General features: G+C 47.5%; 1 protein-coding gene and 2 pseudogenes across 6 annotated transcripts in view; all 3 read left to right on the forward strand.

The window, feature by feature from the left end:
• LOC110255677 (uncharacterized) overlaps positions 1 to 26,071 on the forward strand; it is a 1,749,062-nt gene that overhangs the window by 867,887 nt on the left and 855,104 nt on the right. The gene's annotated exons all lie outside the window — the stretch shown is intronic.
• LOC110258842 (nuclear envelope pore membrane protein POM 121C pseudogene) lies at positions 831 to 6,561 on the forward strand (annotated as a pseudogene). The gene has a single exon (XR_014818227.1). The product of XR_014818227.1 is annotated as a nuclear envelope pore membrane protein POM 121C pseudogene (transcript).
• Positions 19,538 to 25,613, forward strand: LOC110258469 (nuclear envelope pore membrane protein POM 121C pseudogene; annotated as a pseudogene). Its single transcript, XR_014818228.1, has one exon. The product of XR_014818228.1 is annotated as a nuclear envelope pore membrane protein POM 121C pseudogene (transcript).

A 26,071-nucleotide genomic window follows, 5' to 3' on the forward strand; every position in this document is an offset into this window, starting at 1 on the left:
TTGTGTTCTTTTCTGAATCCTCTAAACATTTTAACATACAGACATGTAGTACATGTTTCTCCACTTTCTCATTATTTCAACCATAGATAGAAATACATAGACGATGAATCATTCATCATATGGAGATTATGTTTAACATGTCTTAACATGTTACTTAGGTCTATTTCAGATTTGGAAAGTGTTGTAAAATCAAGTACAGTACATCCCACTGAGGTTCCCCTTTTGTCTTCATTGATAGCCTCATCCCCTGCCTGTGTAGCATTATCCTAAAGTTGACATTCTCCAAGCATTTTTATGATATAGGTATATGTGTCTGTATCTTACCTATGTGATTATTTTCACTCAAGTATATCTAGTGCATGCACATTTGTTTTGGGGGTTTTATTTTTGACTGTTTGTTATTATTATTTATTCTGGGGCTACCCTTGCTGCGGAGTCGCGGTGTCTGCAGCAGCTGCGGTGACTGCAGGAGGCAACCTGTGGAGCGGAGGTTGATAGCCAGTGTTAGGGACCTTGGGTCTGTAGGCTGGTGCTGCCAGGGGCAGGGGCAGCGCTGCTGGGCCTGTGGCTGCTGGGCCTCGTGCTGTACTTGGTGCCCGCGGGGGTGGCGGTTACGCTGGCCTGGCTAGCTGTCGGGGCTACCGCGGCCTGGTGGGGCCTGCGCCGCGAGCCCCCCGAGGTTCACGCGCCTTCCGAACCTCGCTGGTTCTGAAGGCGCGCTGCCATGGAACACTGCTCACCTTGCCTCCGGCGTAGTCAGCAGTAAACGGAAGTCTCCTAGAGCCTCCGCGCCTCTTCCAAGGACTTGGACCCGCGCTCATCTGTTCCTCATGGGCAACTACCTAGGCAAGCCCGCCCCCCCGCAGCCTGCCTCCACCTCGGAGGCCAGGGACCTGCGGGAGAGGCCTGGCCGCCTCCCGCCCACCCGCCCCACGCCGCCGCCGCCAGCTCCATCAGGCCATACCCCCGGGGTTCATACTCACCCCTCCCTACCCACTCCTCTTCCCCGACCCTCTAGGAGAACGGCCCTCCGGGGTTGTGGCCCTGTAGCACATCGGTTTGTAATAACACCTCGAAGGAGATACCCAATCCAGCAGGCCCACTATGCCTCGCTGGGGGTCCTTCCCACGGTGTGCTGGAATAGTTGTCACAGGAAGACTGTGCTCTCTGCTCGCAATTCCAAAGTGGTGTGCAGCCCAGTGAGAGTGAGGATTGCTCCTCCGGATAGCAAGTGGATTCGTCCCCTGCTATCAGAGCAGAGTAGCAGCTCAACCGTGTCCTCCCCATCAGCTAGTGCCCCAGACCCATGTGCAAAGGAGACTGTGCTGAGTGCCCTCAGAGCGAGGAAGAAAAGGACGGTGAAGGAGGAAGACCAAATACTGGCTGATGGCCAGGAAGAAAAGAGAAGGCGCCAGGACAGCAGTGGACGTGGACATTCAGCATTTGAGCCGCTGGCGGCCAATGGAATCCCTGCCTCTTTTGTGCCTAAGCCTGGGTCTCTGAAGAGAGGTCTCAGTCCCCAGAGCTCAGATGCCCACTTAAATAAGAGGTCACGCACCTCTTCTCTGAGCTCCTTGGCCAGCACGTACTCAGGCGGCATGCCCATCTCCAGGCGCAATGCCATCACCAGTTCTTACAGTTCTACTGGAGGTCTCTCTCAGCTGCGGAAGAGGAGTGGTCCTAGGTCATCCCCCTTCTCCAGGCCAGCTTCGTCCTGCTCCCAGGCTCTAGCGAGGCCAGCAAAGAAAATAAGAGAAGAGGAACTTTCTCATCATTCTGCTTCTTCAACTGCATTCACAACAGACAAGGAGTCCCGGGGAGCAGAAGTTGCCGATACCACCACAAGGGAGAAACAGGACTCGTGGAGTTCTCCACCAACACCTGGTAGCTCAGGGCAGCGTAAGCGGAAGGTGCAGCTGCTGCGGTCCTGGCGAGGGGAGCAGCTGACCTTGCCTCCACCTCCCCAGCTTGGGTATTCAGTCACTGCGGAAGACTTAGACTTGGAAAAGAAAGCTTTGTCACAATGGTTCAGCGAGATCTTGGAGGATAAGACTGATACTGCCTTGAGCGCTGTCCCTGAGAACCCACCTACCGGTCAGCCTCCGGTCTCTTTCAGCCTGCCTACTGCTGGGACTCCTGCCACCGAAACCTCCCTCCCAGCCCCAAGCCCTAGCCCACTGTTGAAGAGCTTGAAGAAGCAGCAGGATTCCCCAGGCCTACCATCGCCCCCCATGTCTGCTGGCATGGCAAGCCCTGTGGCCCATTCGCCTCCGAAGACACCCGGCCCTCTGGCCCCTCTTGGCTCTTCACAGTCAAGGCCTCTTGCGGGCACCTCCTCGGACTGCAAACCTACAGCTGTTTTCTGTGGCGGCACCCTTACCCCCGCTTCTTCCACAGGACCAGTCACTCACACCAAGTCACCTCCAGCCCCTGAGGCTGAGACGTCTGCCAACTCCCAAGCCTTGTCGGCCCCCCCTCCCCCTCCCAAGCAGAACATTCCTTGTGGAATGCTGGGCACCTCACCTGCTAAGCCTCCTGCCTCTGCAGCTCCTGCTGTGTCTTCACCATCTCCCGTGCTCGATCCCATTTTTTGGCCCCCTCCTAAAAGCAAGAACGAGGGCCCCTTGCCCTCTAGCCCTTCCAAGGTCCCAGCCACCACATCTTCCAGCTCAGCCCTCCCCGCAAGTACCCGCAGCCCGTCCCGCACTTTTAAACCTGGCTTTCACACCAGGGAGGCCCCTGCATCCGTGCCCATAGTAACTCCCTTCTTCAAGCAGGCAGCTCCTCCAGCCGGTGCTATGAGCGCCCCTCTCTTCCCTGGCCAGACCCGTGCCACCTCTGCAGTGGCTGCTGCGACCACAGGTGGCACCTCCGTAGACTCTGCTCTGAAGCCCGTGTTCAGCTTCCGTGTGAGCAGCATGACCAGCACCCTGAGCAGCGTGACTAGCACCACCGCTTCCACCTCCCAGCCCGTCCTCTTTGGGACTCCCTCTGCCTCTGGTGGCAGCTTCACAAACCCAGCTGTGGGTTCCAGCTCCATAGTCCAGCTTGGTAAGCCTCCCACCATGCCTCCTTCAAGAGCAGTCACCAGCTTTGGCCAGTCCCTTCCCGGTGCCCCTCAGGCAGTGGCCAGCAGCAGCAGCAGCAGCAGCAGCAGCAGCTCTACCACTGCTGGCTTTAGTGATTTGGGCAGCAGCCTTCCAGCCTCTGCCCCAGCGAACACCAGCCAGGCCACGCTGACATTCAGTAGCACCCCCCGCCCAGCCATCAGCGTTCCCTTTGGCTCAAGTGCCAAGCCAGGATCCAACGCCCAGCCCAGGTTTGGGGCCACTGATGGGCAGCAGCAGTGGGCTGCCAAGCCATCCCTTGTCCCCAGCTTGTGCAGCTCCTTCACGTTGGAAAACTCTGCAGCCCCCGCCCCGACTGCCACTCTAGCCGCAGCCCAGCCAGCCTTTGGCAGCACCACACAGTCCACTCTTGGTGGCCTGAAAGCCACAGCCTCTGCCTCGGGCACCCTTGCCGGCCCCCAGCCAGCCTTTGGCAGCACCACAGCCGTTTTCTCCTTTGGTGCAGCCACCACCTCTGGCTTTGGAGCTACAGCCCAGACCACCGGCAGTGGGGCCAGTCGCTCCAGTAGCACGACACCATCTCCCTTCACATTTGGGGGATGGGCAGCCCCACCGTCTGGCAGCAGAGGCTTTGGGCTCAGTGTGGCTTCGCCAGGCACCAGCTCTGCCTCAGGAGCCTTTGGCTCCGGAGCAGGACAGAGTGGGACCGCTGGCAGCACGACTCCTTTTGTGGGAGGCTTGAGTCAGAAGAGCCTGGGTGCACCCAGCCAGAACACATCCTTTGGCCTCAATGTGGCCTGCACTGCAGAGAGCCAACCTGTGTTTGGAGGCGCCTCCACGCCCACCTTTGGTCAGAGCACCCCTGGCCCTGGGGTGGGCACATCAGGCAGCAGCCTCTCCTTTGGGGCGTCCTCAACACCCATCCAGGGCTTTGTTAGAAAAGGACCTTCCTTTTCCATTGGTGCGGGACCCAAGCCCCCAGGGGCTTGGCCACAGCTACAGGCCCGGAGGCAGCACACTAGCAAGAAGTAGCCCCTGGCCCTTACCCCCCTCCTTACCCCTCCTGCCAACAACTGGACCTTGGCACCTGCCAGAAAGTGCCTCTCACCTTCTCGTTCCATAAAGCTGAGATCTCTGAACCAGTCCTGCTTCAGCCATGGGGCGGGGAGGAGGAGTGGCAGGTGCAGAGGCTGCTCCCTGTCTTGCAGGAAGCAGAAGGCCCAGGCCTCTGGGGGGATGGGAAGGCAGGAAGGGTGGCCGGGCCGAAGCCTGTGACCTTACTTGAACAGTTGCACTGGTGAGGCTGGCGAGAACTGAAGAAACAGCTGAACATATCGCTCGCTTCCTTCCCTGAGGCTCGCGTGGTATATACGCTTAGTGAGGCAGCTCCCTTGCCAGCGTTTCCCTGAGAGCCAGCTCTGCTGGAGAGTGGCAGGTAGAGACCTCACCCCTTGCATCTCTGATATGCATTTGATGGGCTTGGGGGAAGCGCTTATCCCTATAGCTTTACCTTGCTTGGCTTGGCTATGCAAGGTGCGTCTCCCCATCTTGTCCCATTAGAGGACTCAGGGTCTCCATTCCTGCTGCTTTGTCTGTCACCGACTGCTTGCAGGATCAATTCCTTTTGAAATGATCCTGAGTCTAGCTTTGCCTTGGATACCCCAGTGGGTGCTGCTCCTCAAGTCGGAGCCTCTGTTTCATCGCCAACCCTCTCTGCCAGTTTGGCCCCCACGAGCTTGGTGGCTCAGGACTGTTAGCCTGGCAGATGGAGGGGTGACCTGTCACTCTGGGAGAGGGAAGCTCTTGGAACAGGCAGGATGCCGACCACAGCTTTCAGCTGCCTCCTTGTCCACCTTCCCTGTTGGCCTCGCTGGACTTGTCTGCCTCTCCGGGATCGTATGTTTAAACATATGCTATGTCCTGTATTACTATGCCGGATTCTGCTGTTCATTGCTCTTTGAGTCAAGATTGAAGGAAGAATTGAATTGTATCAGTGGTAGCATGTTGGTAGTGCTGGACTGAACTGTTTAAGTTTCTGGGGCCTCGCTATTTGAATGTGGAAAGTAGCACCACTTGATGGCTCCAAGTCCTGAGTCTTTTCTCCTGTGTTTGTGTGTGTGTGTGCATGTGCGTGTGTGCACGCGCGCGCTGAGTCTTGACTTTTCAGTTGGTGTTTTGACCTTCAGGGCTGGCGGCCTAGGAGGATGGGGCCACTTTTTTTCTTTGCCCATCTGCCTAACCTCATGGCAGGCTAGATCACCCATCGTATAAGTTAGAAAGCGTTTAAGTAATAAGCAACATTTTAAAACCGTATCTTACTCCCCCCGCCCCTTCCTTTCTTCTTCCTTTTTTCCAAAACCACGTACCCCAGGCCCAAGAGCCTGGCTGCCACGCCCATCCTCTTTGGGAGAAGCATGAGTGCGTGTGTCGAAGTGAAAAGAAAAACATCCTTAAACATTTCCAACCAGATAAAATAGTTATTTTTGTGTTTAAGCTAAATTGCCTTTTAAATTCCTTCAAGCTTGGTTCACTGAGGTGGTTAGGTATAAATGCTATAGACTAGAAATTAGCTGTATAGTTCAGTAATGCCTGTGTGAAGAAGAGGCTCAAATGCTGTCCCAGGCAGCCTTTCCGAGGGCCTGGAGCTTCTGCTGGAAGCACAAAATGTCATTCTTATTTTATAAATGTGACGGAGGTGTAAGGAGTCCCCCTGCCCTTTTTGACTGAGGGTGACTGTCTGCTGGCAGGGGACTGTGCCCCCCACCCCCCTGGAGAGCTCGACTCCTGGCTGTTGTGTGTGGAGCTGAGGAGGGACCTGAACCTGGAACATCTGCCAGGACGAGAGGGGGGTGGGGCACAGGCCTAGAAATCAGGCTTCTGCCTACACCTTACATAAGGCAGACCCTCTCAGGTTAGTCCTCTGAGCTAGCTTGCCTCAGTTCCCCAGGCAGGACCCTTGGTCCAGGAACCCCCAGGAGACCAAAATATTATTCTGCTCTTCTGAGGATTGCAAGGAAATACGGGAAAAAAGGTTTCTCCTCAAAAGGTACAACCAGTCTGACTTTCAGCTACAGTGTGAGCCTCATTTTCAAATGTATACAGTGCTTCCAGTTCTTGAATACTTCTGCGTTACAAGAGCATGCGGCTTTGGACTACCTGTTGGCACTGTCCCCCCTGCTAGACATTTTCAGAATTGCTACATGAGTTTACGATTTTTCCTTTTAGTATACTTTTGATTGCAAAATATGACTGTCATTGTTACCCTTTTATCCATTATCTTTGTCCTTATGGAATCATTCCCTTTTAATGTTTCCTTTAAGTTTTTGGGTAATTTTGTGAGACAGCAGCAGGAAATGTATGTATGGAACCTGCCGTTTTTCGTTTGAAGACTGCTATTTAAAAATGTAACAAACGTATCTAGTTAATATTTTATACCGCTTAAATGTCTCTGTCCTTTTAGAAATAATATAAATAAAATGGTTTAATGTTGATATGAATGTTTCGTATTGATTTATTTTAGGATTCAATTTTACTCTTTTTTTTTTTTTTTTTTTCCTTTTTGCCGCTTCCAGATCTCCTCCTGTGGCATATGGTGTTCCCAGTCTAGGGGGCTTGTTGGACCTGTAGCCGCCATCCTCTGCCAGAGCCACAGGAACTGCCAGCTCCAAGCCGAGTCTGCGGCCTACACCACAGCTCACAGCAATGCTGGATCCTTAACCCACTGAGCAAGGCCAGAGATCAAACCCGCAACCTCATGCTTCCTTGTCGGATTCCTTAACCACTGAGCCACGATTGGAAATCCTCCATATCACTATCTTCAACGCAAACATCAGTGATGGTTTATTAACTTTATATTTCATTATGGATTCATTTAATCACTCTGTTTATTAGTTTCTTTCCTTGCCGTTATTTCTGACCTCCCTCTGAATTTACTCTTCTTTCTTATTCTGTATTAATTTTTTAAATGAAGAGAACTGAGGGGTGACCTCTCCATAATGTTACTTCTGAAATGTGCATTTGTTCATTTTTGGAGATAGAATTCTCAAAAGAAGCTGTGCCTTTTGGGATCTTGTCATCTTACCTTTCTGGAATGCCTCGCCAGCTCAGATTTCTATTGAGCCTCTGTTGAAGTTAGTGACCAGTATCCTAATTAGTACAAGGCACATGAGTAGGCCCTTACATTCAATTTGTGCTATGCGATTTTATAGAATCCCATGTGGCAAAGAGATTGCTGGCTATGGGATGGCTGGAACCCATGACTTAATTCATACTTTGTCATTTGTTTGCTCCTGTGTTCATGGTATCAATCACTAGCTTATATTCAGTGTAATGAGAGGACCATGTCACTTCTGTGCCTCTTTGGTTTTGGTGGTGCTGCAATGCAGATACAATGGGGCTGACCCATACTCAACAGTATGGCAAGGAAAATGATTTGTGCATGAAATTATCAAAAAGTGTCAGTGGTAAAAATTTTCCAAGGCTATTGCAATCGAGACTCAATCTCAAGTACTGTATCGTTGCCTGAACCACTATACAGACTTTAAGGTCTTCCTCCAATAACTTCTTCTAACCTTCTTTTCTCCCCGATGAAGTTCTTTAAAATTTGGGAACCCGTATTAAACTGTGAACTTTGAACTCAGACACTGGAATATGAGTTGATAGTACATGTTTTAGGTCTGAAATTCTCTGGGGCTGTCCTGAACCATGGCTGGGCGATTTTAGATTTAAGCCAAACACAAATTGAAAAGAAATACATGTCCTTCAAAATGTACACCTATGTTACCAAATTAGTAATTTTCTAGTAACATAAAAGCTGCCATTTATACGAATGACAGGTCCTGTCTGGTCTTACAAAGATGAAGTAACAGTGAAGTCAGGAACAATTATAGATTGTTCGCTGCTTTTCACTACAATGATAGAGATTTCATAGTTCTTGACTAACAGAAGTTGTTCATGTCTATTCATTGTACATGTTCATAAAACATAAGTTACACAGAGTGGTTGTCAAATGAGCCTGTGGCCATAGCTGTTGATGTTTCATGCCAAGGTAGGCAATTCATCTGGCATAAATGGCACAAAGGGTCTAACCGGGGAGTTCCCCTTGTGGCTCAGCAGTAATGAACCCGACCGGTACCCAAGAGGACATTGATCCCTGGCCTCGCTGGGTGGGCTGAGGATCTGGCGTTGCCGCAAGCTGTGGTGTAGGCTGCAGACATGGCTCAGATCCTACACTGCTGTGGCTGTGGTGTGGACCAGCAAGTGCTGTGGTGTAGGCCGGAAGCCACTGTGGTAGGGGCCGGCAGCTGTAGCTGGGAAGTTCGTGGCCTGGGAACTTCCGTAAGCAGCAGGTGCAGCCCTAAAACCAAACCAACCAAACAGACAAACAAAAAAGGTTCTCCCCAGACATTATATTTTAACAAAGTCTTCAGTTAAGTGTAATCTCTAATCACTTGGCCTCTGTCACTGCATTTGTAACGTGGCTTGTTGAGAAAATCATGAACATTTTCTGTGGCTTTCACGTACTTTGACAGAAATTTGAAAATTGAGAGAACTCTGTAGGACGTAGATATAGTGAGATTCTATGTGCAAAAGCACATGTCTTTGAAACTGGCTGTGTGTTACTTCACATTGAATATTATGTTTTCTGGTAAGTTCCTCAAGAACAATGGAACTGACATATCATTTTCTTGTGTTTTAAAACAGAGTCCTTTTTTCAGCATCTTATCCACATTCTGTTGGCATTTTCCAGCTTCACTGATGAGTAATAGCAATAATGGAGTTACTTAAGTCTATATTCAGTAGATGTTAAGCATAAAGAGAAATACTGTAGGTAGTTATTTAACTAACACACAGCCACCAATTTTAGAGGAAACGGAGGCTTGTCTGGCCGTTAGCATGGTCTGTTAGTGCAGCTTCACGGCGTAGCTTCTTATACACTGAAGGTCCTGTGCCTTCAGCATTAATTGAAAGCATGTTTTTATTGGTCAGTTTGCTTTAGGGTTAAGGCATGCTTCAACCTCAGCAACATGATCTAGTGAGCAATGAAGAGGATGGTACTGAGTATAATTGGATGGGCTAAGTTGTTAGTTTCTCAGGCCCTGGAAGAGTACTGCAATTCCTTTGTAATACCTTCTTCAAAGTGAAGGAATACAGGATTTCCAACCAACCTCCTTAGGAATACCTAAATTATCTCCCTTCCAGAGCCCAATCTAGCAGATGAAAGAAAATTATACGAAAAGGTTGTATATGTCTAGCCTTGGTTCTCTCTAAGAAATAATACAGTTTTAAAGCGGAGAGTATTAAGGATCACATACAAACATTAAGGTCACGTCATAAGTGCCAAATGTCTCCTAGGGTATTCAAATAAGAGTAAAAATTTAGATAAAGACAAGCTCGGTCTGTCATAGTTGAATGTCCGATAATTACAGTCAGATATGCTTATTCAATTATGAGGATATTAGTAAAACGTGTGTAACTTAGTCTGGGGCTTCATCGAAAGCTGCCAGTGGGAAATGAGTCTGGAAGGGTGTTTTCTCAGGTTAGTGCCGTCAACACAGACCATCAGTGTCCAGTCAGTGATAGGAATAGACGAGAGCTTTATCTGATGTACACTGAAGACTGTAGCCTAGGAGAGAGAGCCTCAATAAGCATTGGAATTGTGTTTCCACTGAACTACAGAATGTGGGAGGCCTATGCAGGCAAAGATGGCAAAGGTACATAAGCTGTCTGTCAAGCGTTAGGATTGGAACAGGCAAGAAGTAAGGGCCCTTTTTAAGTGAGGATTGGTTGGGGTCCGAAATGTTTGAATAGTTACACTGATAGGCTTTAGAGAGAGAGCATAAAGTTGCAGCTGGTAGGTGGTAGAAGAGAGTGTTTTGCAAATGGCTGGTGATACTCTTGAGTTTGAGGTAGTTCAGAAAAGTAAAGCTCTCCTTGATGCAGGAACAAGACTGAAACAACATCCACAATGGATACCTGTTTCCACTTTGAATGCCTGAATCAGTTGCTCCATCTCGCAATTCTTTTTTTTTTTTTTTTTGTCTTTGTCTTTTGTCTTTTTAGGGCCACACCCACTGCATATGGAGGTTCCCAGGCTAGGGGTCCAATTGGAGCTACAGCTGCCAGCCTACACCACAGCCCCAGCAACGGCAGATCCAAGCCGTGTCTGTGACCTACACCACAGCTCACAGCACCACCAGATCCTGAAGCCACTGAGCGAGGCCAGGGAGTGAAGCCACAACCTCACGGGGCCTAGTTGGATTTGTTTCCGCTGTGCCACTCCAGGAACTCCCCATCTTGATGTTTTTAGTGCATTATTTCCTTTAGTGGTTAAAGCAGGTGTACTAAGGATGTTTGGCAGGTCATGGGAAAGAGTGTTCTAGTTAGTGTAAAGTTCAGGCCAAATCAGGTGAAATCCAGGATGACTTCCTCGTATCTCGATATGAAAACATTTCTTCAGTCAGCAGCATGTATACGGATGATCGCATTCAGATTACAGAAAAGTACTTGAGGATAATTTTTACATAGGAGAAAACACAGAAAACTGGCAGGAATTCAAGCAGGTTAATAAAATTGGTAGCATCAGTGATGCTCTCCACAGTGGTGAGTGGTTAGTCACCTGAGGTTAATAGGGGAACAGCTGTCCAAATACTTAGCATGTTATATTTAAGAAGTTGTTGTTGAACAAAGTGACCCAGTTGTGTATATGTGTGTGTGTGTGTGAATATATATATATATGTGTATATATATATATATATATATATATATTCCTTCTTTTTTCATGTTATATTCCATCATGTTGTAACGCAAGAGACAGGACAGAGTTCCGTCTGCTGTACAGTCGGACGCCAGTACTTATCCACTCCAAACTTAATAGTTTGTATACTCCAACCCCACACTCCCCATCCATCCACTCCCTCCTCTGTCCCCAGCAGCATCCACAAGTCTGTTCTCCACGTGCCAGATCTGTTTCTGTTTTGTAGATGGGGTCATTTTTGCCTATTTGCGGCTGGAGGTTCGCCGGTAGAGCCCTCACCACTTGCATCTCTGATGTGCAGCAGAGTGCAAGATGAAGTTCCTATCCAACTGTTTTGGGTTTACAGAAGAGTGATGCTAGGAATTTTTACAGCCTTTCAAACTAAGCAATGGAGAGTCCCTGTGGTGGCGCAGTGGGTCAGTGATCCAGCTTGTGTCTGTGCCATGGCCAGTTCAATTCCTGGTGCAGTGCAGGGGGTTAAGGATCCAGCATTGCTATAGCTGTGGTGTAGGTTGCTGATAGGGATTGGATTCAGTCCCTGGCCTGGGAACTGCCATATGGTGCGGGGGCAGCCAGAAACAGACCAAGAAAAAAAAAAAAATTAACAGTAAAAAACAGAGTAAGAAACTATAGTTGTGTTGCATGTCCCTTCTTGCAAAAGGAAGTTTAGAATGAACATTTTTGAAAGATTTTCTTCTTTTTTTTTTTTTTTCCTGCAGTACAGCATGGGGATCAAGTTATTCTTACATGTGTACCTTTTTTCCCACCCTATGTTCTGTTGCAATATGAGTATCTAGACATAGTTCTCAATGCTGCTCAGCAGGGTCTCCTTGTAACTCTATTCTAAGTAGTGTCTGATAATCCCAAGCTCCCGATCCCTCCCACTCCCTCCCTCTCCCTTCAGGCAGCCACATGTCTATTCTCCAAGTCCATGATTTTCTTTTCGGTGGAGATGTTCATTTGTGGTGGATATTAGATTCCAGTTATGAGTGCTATCATATGGTATTTGTCTTTGTCTTTCTGGCTCATTTCACTATGAGAGTCTCTAGTTCCATCCATGTTGCTGCAAATGGCATTATGTCATTCTTTTTTTTTTTTTTGGCGGAGTAGTATTCCATTGTGCATATATACCACATCTTCCGAATCCATTCATCTGTTGATGGACATTTGGGTTGTTTCCATGTCCTGGCTATTGTGAATAGTGTTGCAATGAACATGCGGGTGCATGTGTCTCTCCTGAGAAGAGTTTTGTCCGGATATATGCCCAAGAGTGGGATTGCGGGGTCGTATGGAAGTTCTGTGTATAGATTTCCAAGGTATCTCCAAACTGTTCTCCATAGTGGCTGTACCAGTTCACATTCCCACCAACAGTGCAGGAGGGTTCCCTTTTGTCCACACCCCCTCCAGTACTTGTTATTTGTGGGCTTATGAATGAGGGCCATTGTGACTGGTGTGAGGTGGTATCTCCTGGTAGTTTTGATTTGCATTTCTCTTACAATCAGCGATGTGGAGCATTTTTTCATGTGTTTGCTGGCCATCTGTATATCTTCCTTGGAGAAATGTCTATTCAGGTCTTTTGCCCATTTTTCCATTGATTGATTGGCTTTTTTGCTGTTGAGTTGTATAAGCTGCTTATATATTCCAGAGATTAAACCCTTGTCGGATGCATCATTTGAAAGTATTTTCTCCCATTCTGTAAGTTGTCTTTTTGTTTTCTTTTGGGTTTCCTTTGCTGTGCAAAAGCTTTTCAGTTTGATGAGGTCCCATGGGTTTACCTTTGCTTTTATTTCTATTGCTTTGGGAGACTGACCTGAGAAAATATTCATGATGTTGATGACAGAGAGTGTTTTGCCTGTGTTCTCTTCTAGGAGTTTGATGGTGTCCTGTCTTATATTTAAGTCTTTCAGCCATTTGGGGTTTATTTTTGTGCATGGTGTGAGGGTGTGTTCTAGTTTGATTGCTTTGCATGCAGGTGTCCAGGTTTCCCAGCCATGCTTGCTGAATAGACTTTCTTTTTCCCATTTTATGTTCTTGCCTCCCTTGCCAAAGCTTAATTGACCATAGGTGTCAGGGTTTATTTCCGGGTTCTCTGTTCTGTCCCCTTGGTCTGTCTGTCTGTTTTGACACCAGTACCACACTGTTTTGCTGACTGTGGCTTTGTAATATTTCTTGAAGTCTGGGAATGGTATGCCTCCCGCTTGGTTTTTGTTTCTCAGGATTGCTTTGGCGATTCTGGGTCTTTTGTGGTTCCATCTGAATGTTTGGATTGTTTGTTGTAGTTCTGTGAAAAATGTCATGGGTAATTTGATAGGGATAGCATTGAATCTGTAGATTGCTTTGGGTAGCATGGCCATTTTTACAATATTGATTTTTCCAGTCCATGAACATGGAATATCTTTGTATTTCTTTACATCTTGTTTGATTTCTTTGATTGAAGTTTTATAGGTCTTGGCATATAGGTCCTTTACCTCTTTAGTCAGGTGTATTCCGAGGTATTTGATTTTGTGAGGTGCAATTTTAAAAGGTATTGTATTTTTGTATTCCTGTATTCCTTTTCTAATATTTCATTGCTGGTATACGGAAAGGTGGCTGATTTCTGAAGGTTAATCTTATATCCTGCCACTTTGCTGAATTTCTTTATCAGTGCAAGTAGTTTCTGGGTTGAGTCCTTAGGGTTTTCTATGTATAGTATCATGTCGTCTGCATCCAGTGACAGTTTGATCTCTTCTCTTCCTATATGGATGCCTTTTATTTCTTTTGTTTGTCTAATTGCTGTGGCTAGGACTTCCAAAACTGTGTTGAGTCGCAGTGGTGAGAGTGGGCATCCGTGTCTTGTTGCAGATTTGAGTGAGAAGGCTTTCGGCTTTTCCCCCTTGAGTATTATATTTGCTGTGGGGTTGTCATAAATGGGTTTGATTATGTTCAGGAATGTTCCCTCTATACCCACTTTGGCGAGGGTCTTGATGATGAATGGATGTTGGACTTTGTCAAATGCTTTTTCTGCATCTATTGAGATGATCGTATGATTTTTGACATCGTTTGTTAATGTGGTGTATGACGTTGATTGATTTGCGTATGTTGAACCATCCTTGTGAACCTGGGATGTACCCTGCTGGTCATGGTGCATACTTTTTTGGATGTGTTGTTGGATTTGGTTGGCTAAGATTTTGCTGAGAATTTTTGCATCTATGTCCATCAAAGATATTGGCCGATAATTATCTTTTTTGGTGTTATCTTTGTCTGGTTTTGGAATAGAAAGATTTTCTAAATGGCTAAAGCGCTTTTTTTTTTTTTTTCCCCTGCTCAATCCTACTTTCCAGTATAATTTAACTGATTCTAAATCCTTTCCAAAGATTTCAACTGCATAAAGTAGTTATTATATAGATAATTTGTGCCTTTGCTTTTTGCTTAGGGCCACAATTCTGTGTGTTTTGTTTATAACGTACTTTGTCCAGCTTTGCCCCTCTAGGATAGAATTTGTCATCACAAGAATTTTTGCTACTTTCACCATTTTCCCTATCCTAGCTATAGAAGCTAAGCTTTACACAGATTACCTCATTGATTTACACTTAATGCCACATTTTAAAACATGTATTTTACCAATAGAAACTAAGCCCTAAATCGTTAGGGGTTAAATGACTAGCCCAGTAAATACACAGCCAAAAAATAAAAGACCTGAATGAATTCCAGTGCTTAGTACCATTTATAGAATCAAATCTGCAAAAATTTTACGAACACCTCCACACCTCCATCTCGTTAATGCTGTTACCTTTAGTGGTATCATTATGGATTTATCTTACTGTGGTTATTTCGAGTGACTGTTACACTTTTCAGTATTTTATAAAGTTCCTAAATTGAGCGTATATTCCTCTATAATATATATGTTAGATTAAGGCATACTGAGGTAGTAAAAGGATATTTTTGCTCTGTCAACATTAAAATCCATGCTCTTTATATATCACTTCTACATAATTATTCCACTCATATTTTATATCTTTGTGATTTATAAGAACCGATTGGTTACTTATCTTTCGATCCGTGCTTCATTGCTTCTATGATACATACAGAGACATGTACTAGATTGCCATAAGTAGTCGAAGGTCACCCACATTTTCCTTGCTTTCTTCCTTTATTCCAACACTCTCACAGTGGGAAGACATGAGCAAAAGGGAGAGAAGAATGATCGTAGATAGGTAAATTAGCTGATCGATAACTTTGTATTTGTAGAATATATATGAATATATTAAACTAGTTTGGCAAAAACACTTGACATATGACTCTGAAGAAGCAAGCATTCAGTGAATTGTTAGGGTGGTGCCGTATATTAGAAATTATAAGCCCTGATTTGTTAGGTAGAGTGAGGCAGTCCCTAATTGAACCCTGGTGGTCAGTTCACTGTGGTATTACAGCAAGTGATCAATGTAGAGCCCTTGTGATCTTGCTCTATAGAGAACACTGAGTTGAACCGTTAATCCACCTGAAACCTAGTCTCTAATGCTCCTGCAGTTCAACTTAATGAAGACATCTATTTTCCTGATGAGTCATGAGATACAAACTCTGTAGAGGGAAAGAGACCGTTTTTCAGAAAATGTTGTGAAATATGAATGTGGGAAAGAGTAAGATTAATTCTGACCAGAGGCCTAGAAAGACGCAACGGAGAAGTCAACTTTTGGGTCGTTCTTGAAAATAACGAAAATGTCTATGTGTATTTTATTCTTGAAGATCAGAATAGTGATAAAGTCTTTCCCCAAGAGAACTGCTAACTCTGTTTTAGATAAAGCAAGTACAGTAGCCAAAAAGGTTGCTATCAGATGATATACACAAGAATGAAGGGGTGGAAGTGGTGGCTTATGGAAGTAAAACCCACGGCTAATTCACATCAACCGTGACGCACAAATCTTCCAACTTCGACAAGGCCGTAGTGGTCCATTCATTAAACGGTTTTGATGGCTTTTGGAGACTCATGAAATATATAAATTTGAATTTCATTGAGAAACTCCTAAATGCCGTCATGCAGATTTATTACAGCTGGGCATATTATTAAGACTAGCCCAGATGAGTGGTCTGTGTAGAACTTCAAGCTACTGACATGTACATCTTGTAGGCTGCTGTACACGCAAGAGTTGACTACTTTAGTGAACCCCCCAAAATGAGTAGTTCCCTTTATTGCTACCTTAAAAGTTTCTCTTTTAAACATCCTCTAGGTCTGAATCAATGGTCTGTATAGTTTGCTCTTAAGCTCAGGTGTTCTTTCCTTTAGAAAATGTTTTATGATCAGGAGTTCCCGTCGTGGTGCAGTGGTTAACCAATCTGACTAGGAACCATGAGGTTGCGGGTTCAGTCCCTGCCCTTGCTCAGTGGGTTAACGATCCCACGTTGCCGTGAGCCTTGGTGTAGGTTGCAGATGTGACTCGGATCCCACGTTGCTATGGCTCTGGCATAGGCCAGAGGCTACAGCTCCAATTTGACCCCTAGCCTGGGAACCTCCATATGCCGCGGGAGTGGCCCAGGAAACAGCAAAAAGACACACACACACACACACACACACACAATGTTTTATGATCAGAAGCCCTGCCCCAACCATTATGGAATAGATTAGAATGGGTTAAATAGATCTCCTTCGTGTTCTTCTTTAAAGTCCTACAATCTGGGGATAAAGGCAGATTTTATTCTTTCCTAGTTAATGTTCCATTTATTAATTTTCCCCTTAACATGTTGCGCTGCGAGATGCTCCAGTACAATGCTGAGTGGAAGTGGTAAGAGTGGTAAGGTCTTTTTCCTGATCTTAAGGAAAAAGTATTTGGCCTCTCATCATTAAATATGATTTTAACTCTAGCTTTCCCATATTCTGTTCCACATATTTTCATATCTCTAGGTTTAGTTTATGGAGAATTTTCATCATAAATCAGTGCTCGATTTTGTCAAATGTTTTATTTTCAACTCAGTTCTTTCTTACTGAATTTTGACCACATTCATGGACATTGATTTTTCCATGGTCACTTCCAAATAGTATCAGCGCCTTAGGCAGGACCATGGAGCTGGTTTGGAGTGGGTTAAGGTGGGAGGTGTGTCTAACAAAAGTGGTAGCAACACTTTTCACAAGGATCGGGAAGATTTTCTCTAAAGACTACTTCTAAATGTCTTTTTTGCCTATAGTGCACTATGTCTTTAGCATATGTTTTTCTCTAGCGTCTCCTCTTTCATTTCTAATTTTTTTGAATTTTCTCTCTTTTTCTTAGTCTAAAGTTTTTTTAAAATCATAGTTGATTTATAACATTGTGTCAGTTTTTTCTATACAGCATAGTGTATACACACACACACCCATACACATATATACACATATGCATTCTTTTCCTCATACTCTCTTCCATAATGTTCTATCCCAAGAGACTGGATATAATTCCCTGTGCTATCCATAGGACCTCATTGCTTATCCATTCTAAATGTAGTAGTTTGCATTTCCCAACCCCAAACTCCCCAAGTATTCCACTCCCTCCCCACAACCCCCTTGGCAACCACAAGTCTGTTCCAAGTGTCTGTGAGAGTGTTTCTCTTTAATATATAGGTTCATTCATGCCATATTTGAGAGATGAGTAGTCATTATATTTATCTTTCCAAGCAGTTCTTTTATTGCTTTTGTTGTTGTTGTTGTTGTTGTTTGACTGGTGGTTGGTTATGGCCGTCTCGTTCTATTTCATTTTTTCCCATGTTGATCTTTTATATTTCCTTCCTTCCTTTCTAAGCTTGGGCTTAGCTTGTTCCTGTTTCTGATTCCTTGAAAGCAACTTCAAAGAATTGAAATGTTCAGGTATTTAATGGAGATTTTTTTCTTTCCTTCTTCTTTCTTACATAAAAAAACAAAGCAAAACAAAACAAAACCTTTTAGGGCCACCCCCTCAGCATATGGAGTCTCCCAGGCTAGGGGTCCAGTCGGAGCTATAGCTGCCAGCCTACACCACAGCAAACGCAATGCCAGATCCGAGCCATATCTGTGACCTATGCCATGGCTCAGGGCACCATGGGATCCTTAACCCACTGAGCGAGGCCAGGGATCGAACGTGCAAACTCATGGTTCCTAGTCGGATTTGTATCCACTGTTCCATGACGGGAACCCAAGATGTTTTCTTCTTAACATTTGCTTGTATCAATATAAAATTCCTTGTAGGAACTGCTTTTGTAGCATCCTCTATGTTTTGGTATATTGCGTTTCTGTTTTCATTTGTTTAAATGAACAACAGGTTACAACAGGTTATTTTGTTGTAAATCTTTGGATTTCTTATTTGACCCATTGGTAGTTCCGAGTTGTGTTGTTTAGTTTCTGTATGTTTGTAAACTTTCCAGCATTCCTCTTGTTGTTTTTTAGTGTCTTATCCATCATGGGTGAACAAGTTGCTATAGTTTTAAATCTTTTAAAATTTGTGAAAGTTTAACATGATGTGGCTCATGATATGATCTATCCTAAGGAATGTGCTCTGTGCACTTGAGAAGAGTGTTTGTTGTTCTGTTGCGTAGAAATATCTATGTATGCCTGTTAGGACCATTTGGTCTAATTTATAGTTACCATACTCTGCTTTGGCGCTCGAGCTTAATTTTTCCTACATAGGTGCAGTGTGTGTCCTTTGGCCAACATATGCTCATTTCTCCCACCTCTCTGCCCCTGGTGAGCTCTGTTCTAGTCTTTGCTTCTATGTATTAAACCTTTTGGATCCTATAAATGAGTGAGATCATTCTATCTTTTTGTGTTTGGTTTATGTGATTTAGCAGGTCTTCCAGGTTCATCTCTTTTGCTGCAAGTGGCTGGATCTCTTGGGCATTTAAGGCTGGATAATACACACAAACACACACACACACACACATTTGTTATCCATTCATCTGTTGTTGGGCACTTACCTGGTTTTCTTATATTGGTTACGGTGAATGTTCCTGCAGTGAACATGGGAGTGCAGATATCATTTTGAAGTACTGATTTCATTTCCTTCAGTTTGAAATTGCTGTATCCTATGGTATTTTTTTTTTTTTTCTTTAACTTTTTGAGGAATCTCCTTACTGCTTCCCACCATGCCTGTACTAATTTACATTCGAATGAGATGACCTCATTTGGTTTCTTTTTAACCATTCAGATGGAATCATCTGAATGATTACAAGTCATGTAGTCAAATGAGGGAACAAGTAATCCGTCCTTTGGAAGTTTTAAAACTGTGGGGCACCAAAGACTATTATTTTGGTCGAATATATTAGACTATTTACCTGTCTATCTATGTAAAGATAGTGTTTTATTTGTGTTCTTTTCTGAATCCTCTAAACATTTTAACATACAGACATGTAGTACATGTTTCTCCACTTTCTCATTATTTCAACCGTAGATAAAAATACAAAGATGATGAATCATTCATCATATGGAGATTATGTTTAACATGTCTTAACATGTTACTTAGGTCTATTTCAGATTTGGAAAGTGTTGTAAAATCAAGTACAGTACATCCCACTGAGGTTCCCCTTTTGTCTTCATTGATAGCCTCATCCCCTGCCTGTGTAGCATTATCCTAAAGTTGACATTCTCCAAGCATTTTTATGATATAGGTATATGTGTCTGTATCTTACCTATGTGATTATTTTCACTCAAGTATATCTGGCGCATGCACATTTGTTTTGGGGGTTTTATTTTTGACTGTTTGTTATTATTATTTATTCCGGGGCTACCCTTGCTTGCGAAGTCGCGGTGTCTGCAGCAGCTGCGGTGACTGCAGGAGGCAACCTGTGGAGCGGAGGTTGATAGCCAGTGTTAGGGACCTTGGGTCTGTGGGCTGGTGCTGCCAGGGGCAGGGGCAGCGCTGCTGGGCCTGTGGCTGCTGGGCCTCGTGCTGTACTTGGTGCCCGCGGGGGTGGCGGTTACGCTGGCCTGGCTAGCTGTGGGTGCGACCGCGGTCTGGTGGGGCCTGCGCCGCGAGCCCCGAGGTTCACGCGCCTTCCGAACCTCGCTGGTTCGGAACGCGCGCTGCCATGGAACACTGCTCACCTTGCCTCCGGCGTAGTCAGCAGTAAACGGAAGTCTCCTAGAGCCTCCGCGCCTCTTCCAAGGACTTGGACCCGCGCTCATCTGTTCCTCATGGGCAACTACCTAGGCAAGCCCGCCCCCCCGCAGCCTGCCTCCACCTCGGAGGCCAGGGACCTGCGGGAGAGGCCTGGCCGCCTCCCGCCCACCCGCCCCACGCCGCCGCCGCCAGCTCCATCAGGCCATACCCCCGGGGTTCATACTCACCCCTCCCTACCCACTCCTCTTCCCCGACCCTCTAGGAGAACGGCCCTCCGGGGTTGTGGCCCTGTAGCACATCGGTTTGTAATAACACCTCGAAGGAGATACCCAATCCAGCAGGCCCACTATGCCTCGCTGGGGGTCCTTCCCACGGTGTGCTGGAATAGTTGTCACAGGAAGACTGTGCTCTCTGCTCGCAATTCCAAAGTGGTGTGCAGCCCAGTGAGAGTGAGGATTGCTCCTCCGGATAGCAAGTGGATTCGTCCCCTGCTATCAGAGCAGAGTAGCAGCTCAACCGTGTCCTCCCCATCAGCTAGTGCCCCAGACCCATGTGCAAAGGAGACTGTGCTGAGTGCCCTCAGAGCGAGGAAGAAAAGGACGGTGAAGGAGGAAGACCAAATACTGGCTGATGGCCAGGAAGAAAAGAGAAGGCGCCAGGACAGCAGTGGACGTGGACATTCAGCATTTGAGCCGCTGGCGGCCAATGGAATCCCTGCCTCTTTTGTGCCTAAGCCTGGGTCTCTGAAGAGAGGTCTCAGTCCCCAGAGCTCAGATGCCCACTTAAATAAGAGGTCACGCACCTCTTCACTGAGCTCCTTGACTAGCACGTACTCAGGCGGCGTGCCCATCTCCAGGCGCAATGCCATCACCAGTTCTTACAGTTCTACTGGAGGTCTCTCTCAGCTGCGGAAGAGGAGTGGTCCTAGGTCATCCCCCTTCTCCAGGCCAGCTTCGTCCTGCTCCCAGGCTCTAGCGAGGCCAGCAAAGGAAATAAGAGAAGAGGAACTTTCTCATCATTCTGCTTCTTCAACTGCATTCACAACAGACAAGGAGTCCTGGGGAGCAGAAGTTGCCGATACCACCACAAGGGAGAAACAGGACTCGTGGAGTTCTCCACCAACACCTGGCAGCTCAGGGCAGCGTAAGCGGAAGGTGCAGCTGCTGCGGTCCTGGCGAGGGGAGCAGCTGACCTTGCCTCCACCTCCCCAGCTTGGGTATTCAGTCACTGCGGAAGACTTAGACTTGGAAAAGAAAGCTTTGTCACAATGGTTCAGCGAGATCTTGGAGGATAAGACTGATACTACCTTGAGCTCTATCCCTGAGAACCCACCTACCAGTCAGCCTCCGGTCTCTTTCAGCCTGCCTACTGCTGGGACTCCTGCCACCGAAACCTCCCTCCCAGCCCCAAGCCCTAGCCCACTGTTGAAGAGCTTGAAGAAGCAGCAGGATTCCCCAGGCCTACCATCGCCCCCCAAGTCTGCTGGCATGGCAAGCCCTGTGGCCCATTCGCCTCCGAAGACACCCGGCCCTCTGGCCCCTCTTGGCTCTTCACAGTCAGGGCCTCTTGCGGGCACCTCCTCGGACTGCAAACCTACAGCCGTTTTCTGTGGCGGCACCCTTACACCCGCTTCTTCCACAGGACCAGTCACTGACACCAAGTCACCTCCAGCCCCTGAGGCTGAGACGTCTGCCAACTCCCAAGCCTTGTCGGCCCCCCCTCCCCCTCCCAAGCAGAATATTCCTTGTGGAATGCTGGGCACCTCACCTGCTAAGCCTCCTGCCTCTGCAGCTCCTGCTGTGTCTTCACCATCTCCCGTGCTCGATCCCATTTTTTGGCCCCCTCCTAAAAGCAAGAACGAGGGCCCCTTGCCCTCTAGCCCTTCCAAGGTCCCAGCCACCACATCTTCCAGCTCAGCCCTCCCCGCAAGTACCCGCAGCCCGTCCCGCACTTTTAAACCTGGCTTTCACACCAGGGAGGCCCCTGCATCCGTGCCCATAGTAACTCCCTTCTTCAAGCAGGCAGCTCCTCCAGCCGGTGCTATGAGCGCCCCTCTCTTCCCTGGCCAGACCCGTGCCACCTCTGCAGTGGCTGCTGCGACCACAGGTGGCACCTCCGTAGACTCTGCTCTGAAGCCCGTGTTCAGCTTCCGTGTGAGCAGCATGACCAGCACCCTGAGCAGCGTGACTAGCACCACCGCTTCCACCTCCCAGCCCGTCCTCTTTGGGACTCCCTCTGCCTCTGGTGGCAGCTTCACAAACCCAGCTGTGGGTTCCAGCTCCATAGTCCAGCTTGGTAAGCCTCCCACCATGCCTCCTTCAAGAGCAGTCACCAGCTTTGGCCAGTCCCTTCCCGGTGCCCCTCAGGCAGTGGCCAGCAGCAGCAGCAGCAGCAGCAGCAGCAGCGCTAGCACTGCTGGCTTTAGTGATTTGGGCAGCAGCCTTCCAGCCTCTGCCCCAGCCACCACCAGCCAGGCCACGCTGACATTCAGTAGCACCCCCCGCCCAGCCATCAGCGTTCCCTTTGGCTCAAGTGCCAAGCCCTCTCTGTCATCATATCCAGGATCCAACGCCCAGCCCAGGTTTGGGGCCACTGATGGGCAGCAGCAGTGGGCTGCCAAGCCATCCCTTGTCCCCAGCTTGTGTAGCTCCTTCACGTTGGGAAACTCTGCAGCCCCCGCCCCGACTGCCACTCCAGCCGCAGCCCAGCCAGCCTTTGGCAGCACCACACAGTCCACTCTTGGTGGCCTGAAAGCCACAGCCTCTGCTTCGGGCACCCTTGCCGGCCCCCAGCCAGCCTTTGGCAGCACCACAGCCGTTTTCTCCTTTGGTGCAGCCACCACCTCTGGCTTTGGAGCTACAGCCCAGACCACCGGCAGTGGGGCCAGTCGCTCCAGTAGCACGACACCATCTCCCTTCACATTTGGGGGATGGGCAGCCCCACCCTCTGGCAGCAGAGGCTTTGGGCTCAGTGTGGCTTCGCCAGGCTCCAGCTCTGCCTCAGGAGCCTTTGGCTCCGGAGCAGGACAGAGTGGGACCGCTGGCAGCACGACTCCTTTTGTGGGAGGCTTGAGTCAGAAGAGCCTGGGTGCACCCAGCCAGAACACATCCTTTGGCCTCAATGTGGCCTGCAGTGCAGAGAGCAAACCTGTGTTTAGAGGCGCCTCCACGCCCACCTTTGGTCAGAGCACCCCTGGCCCTGGGGTGGGCACATCAGGCAGCAGCCTCTCCTTTGGGGCGTCCTCAACACCCATCCAGGGCTTTGTTAGAAAAGGACCTTCCTTTTCCATTGGTGCAGGACCCAAGCCCCCAGGGGCTTGGCAACAGCTACAGGCCCGGAGGCAGCACACTAGCAAGAAGTAGCCCCTGGCCCTTACCCCCCCCCCTTTACCCCTCCTGCCAACAACTGGACCTTGGCACCTGCCAGAAAGAGCCTCTCACCTTCTCGTTCCATGAAGCTGAGATCTCTGAACCAGTCCTGCTTCAGCCATGGGGCGGGGAGGAGGAGTGGCAGGTGCAGAGGCTGCTCCCTTCTTGCAGGAAGCAGAAGGCCCAGGCCTTGGGGGGATGGGAAGGCAGGAAGGGTGGCCGGGCCGAAGCCTGTGACCTTACTTGAACAGTTGCACTGGTGAGGCTGGCGAGAACTGAAGAAACAGCTGAACATATTGCCTGCTTCCTTCCCTGAGGCTCCCGTGGTATATACGCTTAGTGAGGCAGCTCCCTTGCCAGCGTTTCCCTGAGAGCCAGCTCTGCTGGAGAGTGGCAGGTAGAGACCTCACCCCTTGCATCTCTGATATGCATTTGATGGGCTTGGGGGAAGCGCTTATCCCTATAGCTTTACCTTGCTTGGCTTGGCTATGCAAGGTGCGTCTCCCCATCTTGTCCCATTAGAGGACTCAGGGTCTCCATTCCTGCTGCTTTGTCCGTCACCGACTGCTTGCAGGATCAATTCCTTTTGAAATGATCCTGAGTCTAGCTTTGCCTTGGATACCCCAGTGGGTGCTGCTCCTCAAGTCGGAGCCTCTGTTTCATCGCCAACCCTCTCTGCCAGTTTGGCCCCCACGAGCTTGGTGGCTCAGGACAGTTAGCCTGGCAGATGGAGGGGTGACCTGTCACTCTGGGAGAGGGAAGCTCTTGGAACAGGCAGGATGCCCACCACTGCTTTCAGCTGCCTCCTTGTCCACCTTCCCTGTTGGCCTCACTGGACTTATCTTCCTCCCCGGGATCACATGTTTAAGCCTTATTCTGTATTACTTTATCGGATGCTCATGTCCATTGCTCTTAGAGTCGAGATTGATGGAATAATTGAATTGTATGAGTGGCGGCACGTTGGTAATGCTGGACGGAACTGTTTAAGTTTCTGGGGCCTCGCTATTTGAATGTGGAAAGTAGCACCACTTGATGGCTCCAAGTGCTGAGTCTTGACTTTTCAGTTGGTGTTTTGATCTTCAGGGCTGGCGGCCTAGGTGGATGGGGCCACTTTTTTTCTTTGCCCATCTACCTAACCTCACGGCAGGCTAGATCACCCATCGTATAAGTTAGAAAGCGTTTAAGTAATAAGCAACATTTTAAAACCGTATCTTACTCCCCCCGCCCCTTCCTTTCTTCTTCCTTTTTTCCAAAACCACGTACCCCAGGCCCAAGAGCCTGGCTGCCACGCCTATCCTCTTTGGGAGAAGCATGAGTGCGTGTGTCGAAGTGAAAAGAAAAACATCCTTAAACATTTCCAACCAGATAAAATAGTTATTTTTGTGTTTAAGCTAAATTGCCTTTTAAATTCCTTCAAGCTTGGTTCACTGAGGTGGTTAAAGACTATAGACTATAGACTAGAAATTAGCTGTATAGTTCAGTAATGCCTGTGTGAAGAAGAGGCTCAAATGCTGTCCCAGGCAGCCTTTCCGAGGGCCTGGAGCTTCTGCTGGAAGCACAAAATGTCATTCTTATTTTATAAATGTGACGGAGGTGTAAGGAGTCCCCCTGCCCTTTTTGACTGAGGGTGACTGTCTGCTGGCAGGGGACTGTGCCCCCCACCCCCCTGGAGAGCTCGACTCCTGGCTGTTGTGTGTGGAGCTGAGGAGGGACCTGAACCTGGAACATCTGCCAGGACGAGAGGGGGGTGGGGCACAGGCCTAGAAATCAGGCTTCTGCCTACACCTTACATAAGGCAGACCCTCTCAGGTTAGTCCTCTGAGCTAGCTTGCCTCAGTTCCCCAGGCAGGACCCTTGGTCCAGGAACCCCCAGGAGACCAAAATATTCTGCTCTTCTGAGGATTGCAAGGAAATACGGGAAAAAAGGTTTCTCCTCAAAAGGTACAACCAGTCTGACTTTCAGCTACAGTGTGAGCCTCATTTTCAAATGTATACAGTGCTTCCAGTTCTTGAATACTTCTGCGTTACAAGAGCATGCGGCTTTGGACTACCTGTTGGCACTGTCCCCCCTGCTAGGCATTTTCAGAATTGCTCCATGAGTTTACAGTTTTTTCTTTTAGTATACTTTTGATTGCAAAATGTGACTGTCATTGTTACCCTTTTATCCATTAACTTTGTTCTTACGGAATCATTCCCTTTTAATGTTTCCTTTAAGTTTTTGGGTAATTTTGTGAGACAGCAGCAGGAAATGTATGTATTCAACCTGCCGTTTTTCGTTTGAAGACTGCTATTTAAAAATGTAACAAACATATCTAGTTAATATTTTATACCGCTTAAATGTCTCAGTCCTTTTAGAAATAATATAAATAAAATGGTTTAATGTTGATATGAATGTTTCGTATTTATTTATTTTAGGATTCCATTTTACTCTTTTTTTTTTTTTTTTTTTTTTTTTCCTTTTTGCCGCTTCTAGGTCTCCTCCTGTGGCATATGGTGCTCCCAGGCTAGGTGGTTTGTTGGACCTGTAGCCGCCAGCCTCTGCCAGAGCCACAGGAACTGCCAGATCCAAGCCGAGTCTGTGACCTACACCACACTCACAGCAATGCTGGATCCTTAACTCACTGAGCAAGGCCAGAGATCACACCCGCAACCTCATGCTTCCTTGTCGGATTCCTTAACCACTGAGCCACGATGGGAAATCCTCCATATCACAATCTTCAACGCAAACACCAGTTATGGTTTTGTTAACTTTATATTTCATTATGGATTCATTTAATCACTCTGTTTATTAGTTTCTTTCCTTGCCGTTATTTCTGACCTCCCTCTGAATTTACTCTTCTTTCTTAT

The sequence above is a fragment of the Sus scrofa genome, chromosome 10, assembly GCF_054392235.1.
Source record: "Sus scrofa isolate SSC_HxYL_T2T_F1_AM1 chromosome 10, Sscrofa_HxYL_maternal_Yorkshire_Landrace_v2.0, whole genome shotgun sequence".
Taxonomy (NCBI): domain Eukaryota; kingdom Metazoa; phylum Chordata; class Mammalia; order Artiodactyla; family Suidae; genus Sus; species Sus scrofa.